At 34.7% G+C, this 15,207-nt stretch overlaps 1 protein-coding gene across 24 annotated transcripts in view; it reads right to left on the reverse strand.

Moving 5' to 3' along the window:
- Slmap (sarcolemma associated protein) overlaps positions 1-15,207 on the reverse strand; it is a 140,755-nt gene that overhangs the window by 104,151 nt on the left and 21,397 nt on the right. The gene's annotated exons all lie outside the window — the stretch shown is intronic.

Below are 15,207 nucleotides of genomic sequence, written 5' to 3' on the forward strand. Positions count from 1 at the left end.
TAAAAAAAAAAAAAAAAAAAAAAAAAAAAAAAAAGAGAGAGAGAAAGAGAGAAAGGAAAAGAAAGAGGTAGTGAAACACCTCTATAACAAAAATGTCAAAAATGTCAGTATTCTGAAAAGAGAGATTGAAGAGGCCATCAGGAAAAAAAAAAGATACCTCCTGTTCCTAAATAGGCAGAGCTAACACTGAAAATGGCCATACTTTCAAAACTGATATACAAATTTAATGCAACTGTAATCAAAGAACCAACAGAATTCCTCACAGAACTATAGAAAACAATCCTATGATTCATATGAAACCAAACGAGACCCAGAATAGTGAAAATAACAAATGCAAAATACTATGGAGAAAATTTTTTAGACAATTAGGACTGGAACTCATAAGAGCATTTTCAGCAGAGGAAAAACAAAATGTTTCTGCCCAGGGAAATACGCAAAAAAAAAGAAAGAAAGAAAGAAAGAAATGTGGAACACAATGGTGAGCTGACAGGTGAACAGGCAGGTGCAGCATCACAAATACCTACTATGACAATAGGAAAACCAAAAAGATGTCAACTGGGCCCTACAAGAAAGGACAGGAAAACAAATATATCATGCTATTGGTGTAAGCAATAAGTAATTGTATATAGAGCATGCTGTTTTCATGTGTGAAGACTGCCTTGGGTATGACAGTTGAAGCAAAGATTATTTCTGTTGTAGACTTTTGTTTGTATTTACATTGTAGTTCACATAGGTTTTTATTTCTGGTTATCTTTTAATTTTTGCAAGCAAGTAAACAGCAGATGTGAAAATGTTGAAGTCTATTCTAAGCACTCATTTATATTTGATATTCTATTTTATTGATATCTTACTTTCCTGCTAAGTGCACATTGTATAATATAGTATGAAGCTCCTAACAAAACAGGAAGAGAAGTGACAAGAATGGTCTGCCACTGGAAAGGAAAGCTAAGCACAAGTACTATCAGTGTAACCAAGATATATACATGGAACGTGCAGTTGTCATGTGTGAAGCTGCCTTGGGTGTGACAACTGAAGTAATAACTATTTTTGTTGTAGAGTTCTATTGGTATTTTCATGGTAGTTCATACAGTTGTTTTTGTTTTTGTTTTGTTTTGTTTTTTGAGACACGGTCTCACTATGTAGTTGAGACTGACCTGGAACTCACTATGTAGCCTAGGCTGGTCTCGAACTCACAGCGATCCTCCTGCCTCAGCTTCTGGAATGCTGGGATTACGGGCGTGTGCCACCACACCTGGCCCATATATATTATCTTTTAGGTTTTGTAAGCAATTACACAGCTGATGTGAAAAGTTGATGTTTATTCTAAATACACAATACATTCTAAGAATTTTATACTTTGACATTTCCTGTTGCTGTTAAATAACACATTGTATAATATAATAAGAACCTTCTGACAAAACAGCAAGTATGTCCTACAAAAAGGCCAGTAAAACTAAACACATGTGCTGTCAGTGTAAGCGATATGTGTGTATGGAACGTGCTGCTGTCATATGTGAAGACTGCCTTAGGTGTGGTAATTGAAGTAATGATTACTTTTTTGTAGAGTACTATTGGTTATTTTCATTATAGTTCATATAGGAATTTATTTGTTAATTTTTAGACTGTACAGCAAAGAACAGTTGATATTGAAAATTTTGATGCTTTTTTATGAATTCTTAATATTAAACATTCAATACTTTTTTGATATATTTTTCCTGTACCCATTGTTTAATATAATAAAACTCATAAAATTAAAAGTAATAATTCACTAAGAGAAATATTCTAAATAATAAACATGGGTATTACATACCTAAGTTTCTGTGCCTTTATGACAAAACTGATATGATGCCCCTCATTAAATTTAAGGAGAAACAAGTAGAAAAATGCCTGAAGGAATTTCATTCCAGCACTCTGGGAGGCTGACTCAGGAGGATCACAAGTTCAAGCCTAGCTTGTTCATCTTAGTAACTCAGCAAGAACCTATTTTTAAAAGGGGAGATGGGGGCTGAGGATGTAGCTCAGGACAAAGGCCCTAGCTTTGATCCCCAGCACAGCCACACATATACACACACACACAGATTCAGATAGAATAATTAGAAAGGTATAAGGAAAATAAAAGGAATATGAAGAGACCAAGAAAACAGCCAAGAGCTAAACCTCTATTAGTGTGCAAAGAGAAGTCACAGTGACCCAAGTAAGCTGACAGAGATCAGAAGAAATCAAAGGCACATAACATACCAGCCTGGACTCTCTAATTCTATTATATTAACTTTTCAAAATTAGTAAAATCATCTGGGTGGGTAATTAATACTTGTAATCCCAACATTCTGGGAGTCTGAGGCAGGAAGGTGGCATGTTCAAACCCAGCCTAGGCAATTTAGCAAGAACATGTCTAAAAATAAAATTTAAGGAGGGGGGGCTGAGGATACAGCTTATCACAAAGGTCCTGGGTTCAATTCCCACAATCAATCAATTATATAATCTACAGAGACATCTTTTCTTGGAGTCCTAAAGTAGTTAAGTCAATCTGAGTCAAAAAGATTAAAGGGACCAAACAGATGTTTCACTATCTGTAGCTCATCTTTTTCAGTGACAAGAAAAGACTGTTTACAATAAAGAAAATTATTATACCAAATTGGTAATATTTTTTGTCAGGAGCCATTCTACATAGTTTTTGGGGAAAATCATTTAAATAAAAAACTTTCATGCATAATAAAATGAATAGAAAAATGTTTACTTTTTATCATTCTTGACTTCTTGACTGTCACAATTACCTACTTACCTATAACTTCATGTAAACTGAAGTACTAGCAATTTAAAAATCACATAGTCCTATGTAACTAGGAAATGTATTTAAGTACAGATAATGTAGAAGCCCATAATGTCAGCAATTAGGCAAAAATACTGCCAATACAAATATGATTTATCAGAAATAGAATCTTTTTTTCTCCAATTCAGAAATAGAATCTTTGATGTTAGAAAAAAAAAGATACAGGACAAAATAAAAAGAGCTAAGATCAATTTCTAGTTTTTAGCTCCTTTGCCACTTTTTGGTATACAATTTGTCAAACTAAAAAATCACCTACTCTTGGATGACTGCACCGTAATGAACGAATTGAGAGTGACTATTAAGTATTTGGCTCACCCATACATAAGGACTCCACAAAGAATTTTTTAAAAACTGAGCACGGACCATATTTTCAGATGAGAACCTAAAGAAAAATCAATAGAGTATAAAAGGCATGACAGAATATTTACTTGAAATAGGAAAGTTAATAGCATTTTCCTGGAGTAGAGTGGGGGAACTCCCAAGGTGTGAGTCACTGCATTTGGGATTTAGCCAGAGCTAGAAAAGCAGGATTCAGGCCATAGCAGAATAAACATACAGTTCTCTGTCCAAAAAGAAGAAAGTCATGCTGGGTCAGCACCTCCAGAGTTTGGGTGAGTCAAAGAAAAAGAGTGAAGAGGAAGACATGACTAGACTTGACTTCAACAGATGGGAAATTTTGTAGCTGTTTTTGTATCTTTTGGTTTATTCCCACCCTAATTATTTTACTACTAAAACATTTTTATTACACCCAAGAAAACTAAAAAGAAATCACCTCATAATCATTAAATTCAACATACATAATTAATGCAACCTTTCTAGCATTGCACATTTTGATTTTGCTAATTTAACAATTTAATATAACAACCAATTAGTAAATTATTTCTGCGGTTACTAAAAAGGGTAAGTCGTTTATTTATTACATGAATATATCTTTTATATCTTTTATTCCGTCCTTCGTTTCTTTCTCTCTTTTTTTTTGGCTGTGCTTGGGATAGAACACAGGGCTTCACTCATGTTGGGCAAGAGCTGTACTACTGAGTTCTGTCTCCCAGCCTTACATATGTATGTATATATATCTTTAATATACAATAATCTGCATGGCCATTTTTTATATTGAAAAGGTAATTTCATGTTTCATGTATATATTACACACAAACATATATACATTCATTTTTCTGCCATCGTGAGTGTAAATCACATCCCGTTTCTATTCGTCTCTCTTTTTTTTCCCGAAGTACTGGGGATCAAACGCAGGACCTTTAAATTTGTGAGATAGGTGCAGCACCACTGAGCTAAATAAATCCATGACCTTTATTCTAGTCATTTTTCATGGAACAAAATTTTTAGTATATATTTAGATGTCTCTCTCTCTCTCTCTCTCTCTCTCTCTCTGCCTTTACTTAGTTTTAGGTTTTAGAAGCTACTCATTTACCAATGAATTTTAAAGTCATTCCCATTATTAAACAATTATACTGCATGTTTTAGTATTACGATTTTTTTCTGGGTATTGAGAAATGAACTCAGGACCTTGCACGTGCGAAGTCAGTGAGGCACCACTGAGTTACATCTCCACCCCATACTGCATATTTTATTATTTATTTATTTAGGTACCGGGGATCAAACTCAGGACCTTGCACTTGTGAGGCAGGCAGAAGCAGCACTGAGCTTAATCCCCAGTCCCCTTACTTCATGTTTTAGAATTTATTTGCCTGCTGTAATCATTCCACTTTACTGTTTGTCTGTTTGTTTGTTTATCACTCAGTTGTATATTTCTCCTCAAGTATGTAGTGCTACTAGCATCCATTCTTTAAAAAGAAACTTTTTTTGTGACTAAGTGATGATATAAAACGTAATGAGTTCCAACACATGGGAAACTCTAGCAATTCTAGTCCTAGGTATCTACCCAAAGAAATGAAAGACACAGAGTTGTACATAAATGTCCCCAGTAGTATTTTTCACAAAAACCCAATCTGGAAACAATCCAAAAGTCCATCAACTACTGGATAAGCTAAATATGATATATCAGCAATAAAAACCAATGAGCTATTAGTACCTTCTACAACATAGATGAATCTCAAAAACAAGTGAATGCAGTCAGACACAAAAAATTGCATATTGAATAATATTGTTTATTTGAAATTTCTAAAGAAACAGAAAGCAGACTGGTAGTTGCCTGAGGCTGGGTTTGGCACCTAGGACTGACTGAAAAAGGGCATAAGGAAGTTTTTTTTGATACCAGAGATTGAACTTGGGACCTTGTGCTTGCAAGGCAGGCAGCAGAACCACTGAGCTAAATCCCTAGCCCATAAAGGAACTTTTTAACAGAAATGTTTTACAAGTGGATTATAATGATGATTGAGGAGGTGTACTGAATTACTAGAAATGAAGACCAAGGTGGGGGTTAGTGGAAGAATGTGTGACTGACATGCATAAGGCCCTACGTTCAATTCCCACCCCACCCCCCAGATTACTAAAAGTCATTGACTTCCAAATACTCAATTTACATTTATAATAGGTAGATTTTATAGAATGTAAATCACAGGTCAATGCAAATGTTTTTTAAAAGCAGATCCACAGAGGGTGAAGGGAGGGCAGGGACAAGGGGAAAAAATGAGAATCAAGACCTGTTATGTAAAGGTAAGATCCCAATGGTGGGGGTTAGTGGAAGAATGTGTGACTGACATGCATAAGGCCCTACGTTCAATTCCCACCCCACCCCCCAGATTACTAAAAGTCATTGACTTCCAAATACTCAATTTACATTTATAATAGGTAGATTTTATAGAATGTAAATCACAGGTCAATGCAAATGTTTTTTAAAAGCAGATCCACAGAGGGTGAAGGGAGGGCAGGGACAAGGGGAAAAAATGAGAATCAAGACCTGTTATGTAAAGGTACAAGATCCCAATAATGAATGTAACTATACTGTATACCTAAAATGTACCAATAAACTCAATTTTTAAAAAAAAGCAGATCCACAGAAAAAATAAAGCAAACATATGCACATACATTTCAAATATATAAATTTAAGGGATTCAATCTGTTAGGGACAAAAACAAAAAGCATTTTCAATAATACGCATTCAGTGCTTCCAAGAAAGTTACAAGAGAAACTTTTCACAAACTGGTTCTAATGAGAGTGTAAATTGGTAAACTGTCTGGAAAGCAGTTTGGGCAAGAAATGCCAAGGGATCTTTAAAAATCTGCCCTTTGATCTACCTCTAAGAATTCAGACTAAAGAAATGACACAAACATTATAGCTCATCTGTGAATATTATGAACCCTTAACTGTTTGTGGGTGGGCTTGCATCCCAGTGTATTATTGCTGATACTGCTCCCTGTTCTGGAGAGGAAGATGAGATGCCCATTTTACCCTCTGTCATGGTCTCATCCAAAAGCTAACTAGCAGGCTGCTAATGGCATGTTGTAACTTTGCAAATGGTACAAATTTGAAATTAAGAAATATAATCTTTATTTGCTGGGGAAAAGCCCTGCTGTCATAACAATGCTTACCAGGGAAGATGGGCTCAAATACTACAGGATGACACACTGTTCACAAATGAAATTAAAGGCAAATCAGCTGGATAAACAGAAAAATTTAGTTTCGGTAACTTGTGCGATGTCAAGAAAACTGCTATAGGGATCTTGAGGTTGGGTAAATCTCACGGTATATCTCATCACAGCCTAATAGACTCATGGCTTTAGCTCTAATCATATGTTTTCTGTCCCAGAAATCCTTATAGAGCATAGAGAATAAAGAGGAGGTTGTGCTAAAGGAAAAGCAGGACCAAGGCATGTTATCTCAAGAACTTCTGCAGGGCATCAGGATTGTCAGAGCTCAGGTCTCCTAAAAACTGGTATTGATCTGGCCGATAAGTAATATGGAAAGATGAGTTCTGACTGACTTCATTTGATTGATACTGATTGACTGACTGCAGTATAGGGACTGAAACCATGGCCTTGTGCATGCTGAACAAGTGTTCTACCCTCTGAGCTACAACCCCTGACCATTTTTTTTTTTTTTTATTATCTTTATTTTGAGACAAGTTCTTGCTAAGTGGCCCAGGCTGGTTTAGTATTTATAATCCTCCTGCTTTGGCCTCTGTGTAGCTGAGATTATAGTGCATTCCACCATGCCCAGCTCCTGACTGACTTTGTATTTGAAGCTTAAGCATAAGGCAGCTTTGTGGAATTACCTAATATTTTCAACTGTGAGACTAAAACCACTATAGAATGGGAACATCTGCTGGGAAAACAGGAGCCAACACTGATTACTACAAAAGAAATAATTTTATTCTTGGGGTAAGTGTAGAGAGAATAGATACGCTATGCACTCAGGACACAATAGTTTGTCTACTGTAGATCTAAGAAAGGGGAACTACACTTAGGAAGCTGCAGACTGACCAGAATTAAAGACACAAGTATAAGTGATCCTGAAGGTAGTTATACACAAGAAATAACTCAAGAACAACAGTAACCCTATTAATGCTTCTCACAGATAGACTGGTAAAAAGTTATTCTGCCAGTGTTTTAAGAATCAGAGGACAGCCAGGGATTTAGCACAGTGGCACCTTGCCTGCCTCACAAGCACAAGATCCTGACTTCAATCTCAGGGGGTAAAAATTAAATAAAAGGAAATTGATATTAAGATAAGAAATTTGGAGTACCACTTGCAATCCCTCTGCCTCAGCTACCAGAGTGCTGGGATTATAAGAATGCACTACCATGCCCATATAGGATAATTTGTTCTTTTTTTGTTGTGATGATGGGGATATAGAATCCAGAACCTCACACATCTAGGCAAACACTATACCACTAACCTACATAGCATTACTGAGCTATACTCCCACCCCTCAAAAAAATAATTTCTTTTATTCACAACTGATTCAAGTAATATATTTATATATTAACATGAAAAAGAAACAAAAGATAGTGATCTTATTTTGAAGCATTAATATATTAAAATGTGTAAATAGTAATTAATATCAAAACAAAAGGTGTTTATTAATCATGAAGGGTCCATTTAAATAAATATATTGATCAATATATTGCAAAATTTGGCTCTTTAAATAAAAGTACTCTGGTTTTAGAATAGTAACTGTCAACAGTTCATTTTGCTTTCCTTTTTAAACAAGATACCACGGGCAACAGACATGTAATTAAAGCTACATCTCAAGTTCAAAAAATTCCCTTTGAACACAGTAAAAAGATAAGTTACTAAAATATCCTGTTATACTCTTCACATTTGAATCCTATTTTAGTTGTACTTATTAAATATTTTATTTTCATCTACAAATCAAAATTTGAAATTAACAGATATGTCTACCTAAAGTTGGGTAAAAGACAAATTGTGACAAGATCCTGAGTTCGATTCCTGGTACCAGGAAAAAAAAAGATAAATTGTAAGACCTCTATTATCTACTTAATCTGAGCCAATCAAGATGCTGTGCCAAAAAGCTTAAGCAATTTTAGGAGTTTTCTGTTAACAAAGAAGTTCATTTGATATTTTTTTGAAAATTATATTGGAAATATTAAAATGAACTTTAAAAAATAGTAAAAATTCATACCTTAATGTTTTTCAAGAGTGAGAAATCTATACTGTTTCAAGCATGCTATCTTAGCAGGAGGGCTGAATTTACAATAAGGAAGTGACAGGGCAGATTTTGCGTTTTGACATAAGTGCTTTACAACAGACAAACATTATGCAAGTAAAGGGTACTAACGCTTACAACTAAAATATATGTTAAACAAAATGATAGTTTTTCAAAATAATACTGTTGTTATATATTTATACTGGGCCAAAACTCACAAAAAGTTATTGCTCTGATATTCCTCCACATCCTTACCCAAAATAAGTTTTTCCACCTTAGAACTCATAAGATGCACTTAAAAATATTTCAATACATCTTAATTATCCTTATACTCATGGATATAATTCTCTGAAATTGAAAATGTTTTCTTTGACCTCTTTGCTCCAAAGCAATTTATGTTTTTTCTATTAAATTTAGAGTATTTTTTATTTTCTGTTTTTGCAGTATTGGGATTGAACTCAGGACCTCAAGCTTGGGAGGCAGGTGACGCACCACTGAGTTAAATCCCGGCCCTAGAGCGAATTTTTAATTATTTCTCTTCTCCCTACAATAAACTAATTTCTAGCTACCTAAGATTAGAAAACACTTCCACATTTATGACCTCACTTTACACAGTATAGATTTAGGGGAATTATTAGTCTTACATGTTTAATAATTGTGCGACATCTTCATTTTTTTAAAGTACATTTTATTAAGCAGTACCCTACCACAAAGATAAGAATATAAAACTGGAAAACTACTGTAAAGTTATATAAATAGAAAATAAGTGATGAAAATAATTTGGTAAATTACAAGATATATTTCTATCGCAAAAAGATAAATACTTTACCACAGTGCTTCACTTTTTTTAATCCTTGATTTTGCTTTATAAATTCCTGTAAGCTTTTTAAAAAAGGTAGGTGTTTGTCAGGATGGATACCAAAACTTTTAATACTTTTGTTGAATACTATATAATGTATGCTAAAATTTTTGGGGGCCAAATATAAAATAACTTGTACATAGTAAGCAAAGAGACTCTTACTCATATACTTTGGGGGGGGTTGGTGCTTTTTTTTTTACTCATATACTTTGAACACAGTGAGAGCTCACTGCATATACAGTTGTACACACACATTTACACAGACTTTTCAAAGAATTTTTTCTACCAATAGCAATACAAAGATAAGTTCCTAATTTTAAAAACTCAGAACATAAAAAAATCCTATGAGAATACCAACTCTAGCATCTGAATTTCTACCTCATGCTGAATTACAAAGTTTAAATATTCCTATATATTTTTGACATCTGTGACTCATGTCCCATCTGCAAATTATATTTAACTCAGAAAAATTGCAAGTAACGTGTTAAGTCTCTTGAGGAATTAACCTGAGCAAGAAGTGCCTAACCTGCATAGATTTCTTTGTGCCACATTTCACCTCCTATACACAAGAAGACCCATCACCAACTCCATGGGAGTAGCAGCAACTAAAATTAGGGTGAAAATAAATTATCATGAAGTGAACAAATATCTCTCACACAGAAATGTTTAATTACTCTGTAACCACTCATGATCAACCACATTCAGAGATCACACTTCATCCACTGCCAGTGAGATTCTATACCCATCATTCTACTGAATAGGCCTCAGCTATTGATGAGACAGACCCCCACACATACCCAACAGGGTCTCCTTATATAACTTAGGATGGCTCTGAACTCACAACATTCCTTCTGCCTCAACCTCCGAGTACTAGGATTACAGGCATGTGTCACTACACTCAGCTGATGAGATAGACTCTTTCCTGCCAATCAAGGTCTACTTTCAGATCCTAACAAACTGACATATGAACTATTGACAAGTCCCTTCTCAAAAATTCTCCCCTACCTGTACTTCACAAATCCAATAAATCCTATTTTTTCTTCTGTTCTTTTAAGTCTGTTTTTCCCTGATGGTTGTTCGAATTAGTCATCTGTAAGGTTCTTCTCCAGGTTTATTTTTCTAGAAATCTACAAGTTTCCATGGAATTGCATTACCTGAAACCTTTATTACATAGGTGATAACTCCCAAATTTATCTCCTTCTATCCAGATGATTTGGTTGCACTCCAGGAATTCATTTATTTATTTGTTTGTTTGTTTGTTTGTTGCAAACTTTTGTACCAGGGATCAAACTTGGGTCCTTGTGCTTGCAAGGCGGGCTGTGGAACTACTGAGCTAAATCCCCGGCCTTCCAGGAATTTATTTAACTGTACTTTTTACTATATCACTCTGCTCATCCCTTTTCCCTTAGGGACAATGCCAGTGTCTTCCAAATGATCACTAAGACTGCTTAATAAAAACAAAATCTGTAATTCTATTACAGATGTTCTTCAACCCCTAATTTCTTATTAATCCCTCCAGAATTTATATATAAATAAATATCAAAGATTATTTTGCCCTCCTTTACACAAAATATAAGTATTATATACATTGTAGCTTCATCCTATTTGTTTCATATAATGATTTATATCTTGGAATTCAGCTATTGGTAGACAGAGCTTCCACCTTCTTTGTATAAACTCTTCAACAAAGCAGCTACTCAAAAAGTCAACCACTTTATTTTATAACCCTTTTACTATAACCCCAGCAAAAGCACATATGGTAGCTACTGTGAGAAATATTTGGAAGTTTAAAATTTTATCTAATATTTTTGTATTTTCAAAGAATGTTACTGAAGCATGGAATACTACTTACAAAGGTGTACAGCATGATGAATCACCAAGTAAACAAACCCTATAACTACCAGAGTTCAAAATATGAAAGAAAAATAACACTACTTATGTGGTTATTTTCTGTCATTCTCTATGAGTGCTATAGTTTAGGTGCTGAATGTCCCAAAAGGCCGGTGAGTTAAAGGCATGGTTCCTTGGATAGCACTATTGGGAGGTAGTGAAACTAATATTTAAGAGATAAAACCTACTGGGAAGTACTTAGGTCACAGGGGGAATGTCACTGAAGGGGAATATGTGACCCTGGCCTCTCCCTGGGATGAGTGGTTTTGCTCCATCATACATTCGAGCCATGATGTTTTACCTTGCCACAGACCCAATGCTCCAGGACCAACCAATGAAGGACTACAAACTGCACCACCATGAGCCAAAATAAGTCCTTTCTTTTTATATGCTGATTATCTCAAGTACTTCATTATGGTAATAGAAAGTTAATTGACACAATTAGTATTATCTAGGAAATAGGTTACAGAAAATTGATAGTTTTGACTTCCTAGACTTGCATTTTGGAAAACAAGTTAGGAGATTATGTTTCTTACATTCCTTTCAGAAGGCTTCATTCTGGTATGTTTCTTTTAAAATTTTAATTAAGTTAAATACAAAAAATAAACATAGACATATGAATAAGAACCAAAAATAATAAAGTAATTATCCATTTACTAAACACCCAACTTGAAAAGCCCCTTTCCTTTCTCCATCATGGTAAGCCATATGGCTTAATTGTTAAGAGTACAGACTCAAGACAAATTTCTTGGATTTGATTATAAAGTCTACTACTTATCAGCAGAATGACTTCAGTAAGTTAAGACTGTTCTGCACTTAAGCTATAAATGAGAATAACAATGCCTGCTTTGGGTACTCAGTTATGATAATTAAGTATATCCTGTATTTGTAAAGTACTTAAAACATTTTGAAGTATATACTATATAAAATTCAGCTATTTCTCTGTATTAACTCTCTGCCTCTCCCATAAGGAAATGTATACTATACTACTATATATGTAGCAAATGTATACTACTATATATGTAGCAAAACAGATAAATATTGTGATTTTTTTTTTTTTTTTTTTTTTGGTATCAGGGCTTGAACTCATGACCTTGTGCTTGAGAGGTAGGTGTGATGTCATTGAGATAAATCCCTGGCCCAAGTATTGTGATTTTTAAAATTTGCATTAAATGGCACAAAGGGCAAATACTACTTTGTAACTAGTTCTTTACATTCAACATTTCTGAGATTGACCATATTGATACATGCAGCTGTTGTTTAATTATGTCCACTCCTGTATGTAACAGAATTTATATATTCCTATTCATCAATATTTTGAATTTTTCCAGTTTCTTGCTATTGTGAAAAAAAAGCTACTATAAACATGCTTGAATACATGCATATATAAAAATATTTTCTTAGAGTACATACATAGGAAAACTACTGCTGGATCACTGTGAATATATTAAAATTTAGCACTGTAAAAATGTCAAACTTCATCAAAATAATTTATAGTATTACATTCTTTTATTAGAAGAGAGAAAGGATTTAAATCAATGAGCTGAACTAATTTAAGAAACTAGAAAACAGAAGAGGAGGCCAGGAATGGTGGCACATGCCTGAAATTCCAGTGCTCCAGAGACTATGGTAGGAGGATCAGGAAGAGTTTGTGACCAGGCTAGGCTATGTAGTAAGTTCAAAGCCAGCCTGAACTACAAAGCAAGACCCTGTTTTATAAAAACAAACAAATAAGAAGAGGAAATTAAAACCATAGGAAGTAGAAAGGAAATAATAAAGTAAAAACATAAATCCATAAAATAGTAAACAGAAAAAGGAGAAAAATTGTGAAAAAACTGATTAAGATTAATAATGTTGATAAATCTGTAACCAAAGCAATAAAAAATGAAAACACAACTGTTGATATTACAAACAAAAATGTGACATGATTCTATATATACAAAGAATATGAATAAACTAGATGACACAAATTTCTTGAAAGACATACAATACCACAGTTAACTCAAAATAAATAAATAAATTGAGAAGGCCTATATCTATTAAAGAAATGGAATTTAGCTGGGCACAGTGGTATACACCTATAATCCCAGTATTCTGGGAGAATGATGCAGGATGATCACAAGTTTCAGCCCAGCCTGCGGAATTTAGCAAGGCCATGTTTCAAAATGAAACGGGGGGGGGCGGGGGGCGGATGCAGCTCAGTGCAAAGGCCCTCCATTCGATCCCTAGTAACACCAAAACAAAACAAAACAAAACCTTATAGTTTAAAACTTTCTAACAGCTCATTTGGTAACTTCTCACAATCCTAGTAAATTCCCTTTGTGAATAAATCCTTTACCAAAATATACAAAAATCCCTTACCAAAATTTAAGCAAATCAAATCCAATAATGTTTCAAAAGAATAATACACAACAACCAATTGGAGTTTATCCAAGAATTGCTATGGCTTAACATAAAAAATCAATCAATGGGGCTGGGGATTTAGCTCAGTGGTTCCGCTGCCCAAGCACAAGGTCTCAAATTTGATCCCTGATACCAAAAAAAAATAAAAATAAAAAATGTCGGGTATGTTGGCGCATGCCTATAATCCCAGCACTTGGGAGGCTGAGGCAGGAGGATCGCTTTGAGTTCAAGACCAGCCTGGACTACATAGTGAGTTTCAGTTCAGTCTCAATTACATAGTAGTGTAATTACATAGTGAGAACCCGTCTCAAAAAAAAAAAAAAAAATCAATCATTGTAACTCATCATTTCAACTGGGAATGAGAGTTCCTATAGCTCCACAGTCACACCTACACTTACTTATGTCCAACTTCTTAAATTAGTGTAAATGGTTACACATGATTTAAGTTTACACTTTCCCAGTTACACCGAACATCCTACATGACTTTAATGACCTTTCTTAAGTCTTCTGTAAAAAAAATTTTTTTTTTTTTTGGTTTTTTGAGACAGGGTCTCAGTATGTAGTGAAAACTACATATATTTTATAGTTAAATTAAGAGCTTAATATGATTAAAGTTTAATATAAGAGGCATAGCAATGAAAACTGTAGCAATCAGCAAAATTTCATGAAGCATTAAACTTCTACTTACCAGGAAATTGGAAATATAATAAAATGTTAACCCATTATACATAAACATTATATAAACTTTAATTTTTTTGTACCTGAATTGCTGAGAGCCACACAAAACTCAGATTTATCCATTTTAACTCTGCACAAAACCAGAAAATTCAAAATTCATGTGCTCTCCCATACCCTTAGCTTCCCATACCCTCAGCTGGTCAGTTCATGTATGCCTTCTTGCCCCCATCCCTCATCCCGCAGCATATGTTTTAATAAAGCCACTTTCAAATGGTATACTGTTGCCTATTCATGATTTCTATCTCAAGGACAGCATGCTGGTATACTAAGAGCTGGTAACACCAAAGGCTACTGCTCCTGAAAACAGTTACTGAGGCTGGTAACACTGAAGGCAGCTATCAGCCAGAGAACAACAGAATTCAATGGAGAATTGTTGGATGCTACCATCCCAAGGGACTAGAAGGACATTCTGAGGCAAGTAGCTGCTTGCTTCAAGCAGCAAAGAGTCATTAACATTGAGCTAATTGCCACTGGCATTCAAACCTTCAGGTTGTTAACACTAAAACAGCTACACTTTGCTAATTCCTGACTTCAATACAAATTAAGCAAAAGAACTCTCAGCTGGTTAGTAACATATTGGTGGCCTGCACATGGATCCTCCCCTTTATTTTTTGGGGGGGTGCCTCCCCTTTAGAAGGCCCTGAAGGACTGAGAGCTATCAGCAATAGAGAAGCAGTTAAAAAACTAGCCCATGCGTGATCTCCATGTTGTATTTTCATGTGGCAAGGATCCCATGTTAGCTTGTGTCCAAACAACTACAAGAAAATACAAGGGAAATGCCACAGTCCGCATGTCTGAAGGGTTCAGGGAAATGATGGTGAGAGATTAAGAAACTTAAAGAATAAGACAAAAAAACAAATACAAATCTGTGGCCAGGTGAAAACTTTTCGTCCTGAT

The sequence above is a fragment of the Fukomys damarensis genome, unplaced genomic scaffold (assembly GCF_012274545.1).
Source record: "Fukomys damarensis isolate Sample0158 unplaced genomic scaffold, DMR_v1.0_HiC HiC_scaffold_28, whole genome shotgun sequence".
Lineage (NCBI taxonomy): Eukaryota > Metazoa > Chordata > Mammalia > Rodentia > Bathyergidae > Fukomys > Fukomys damarensis.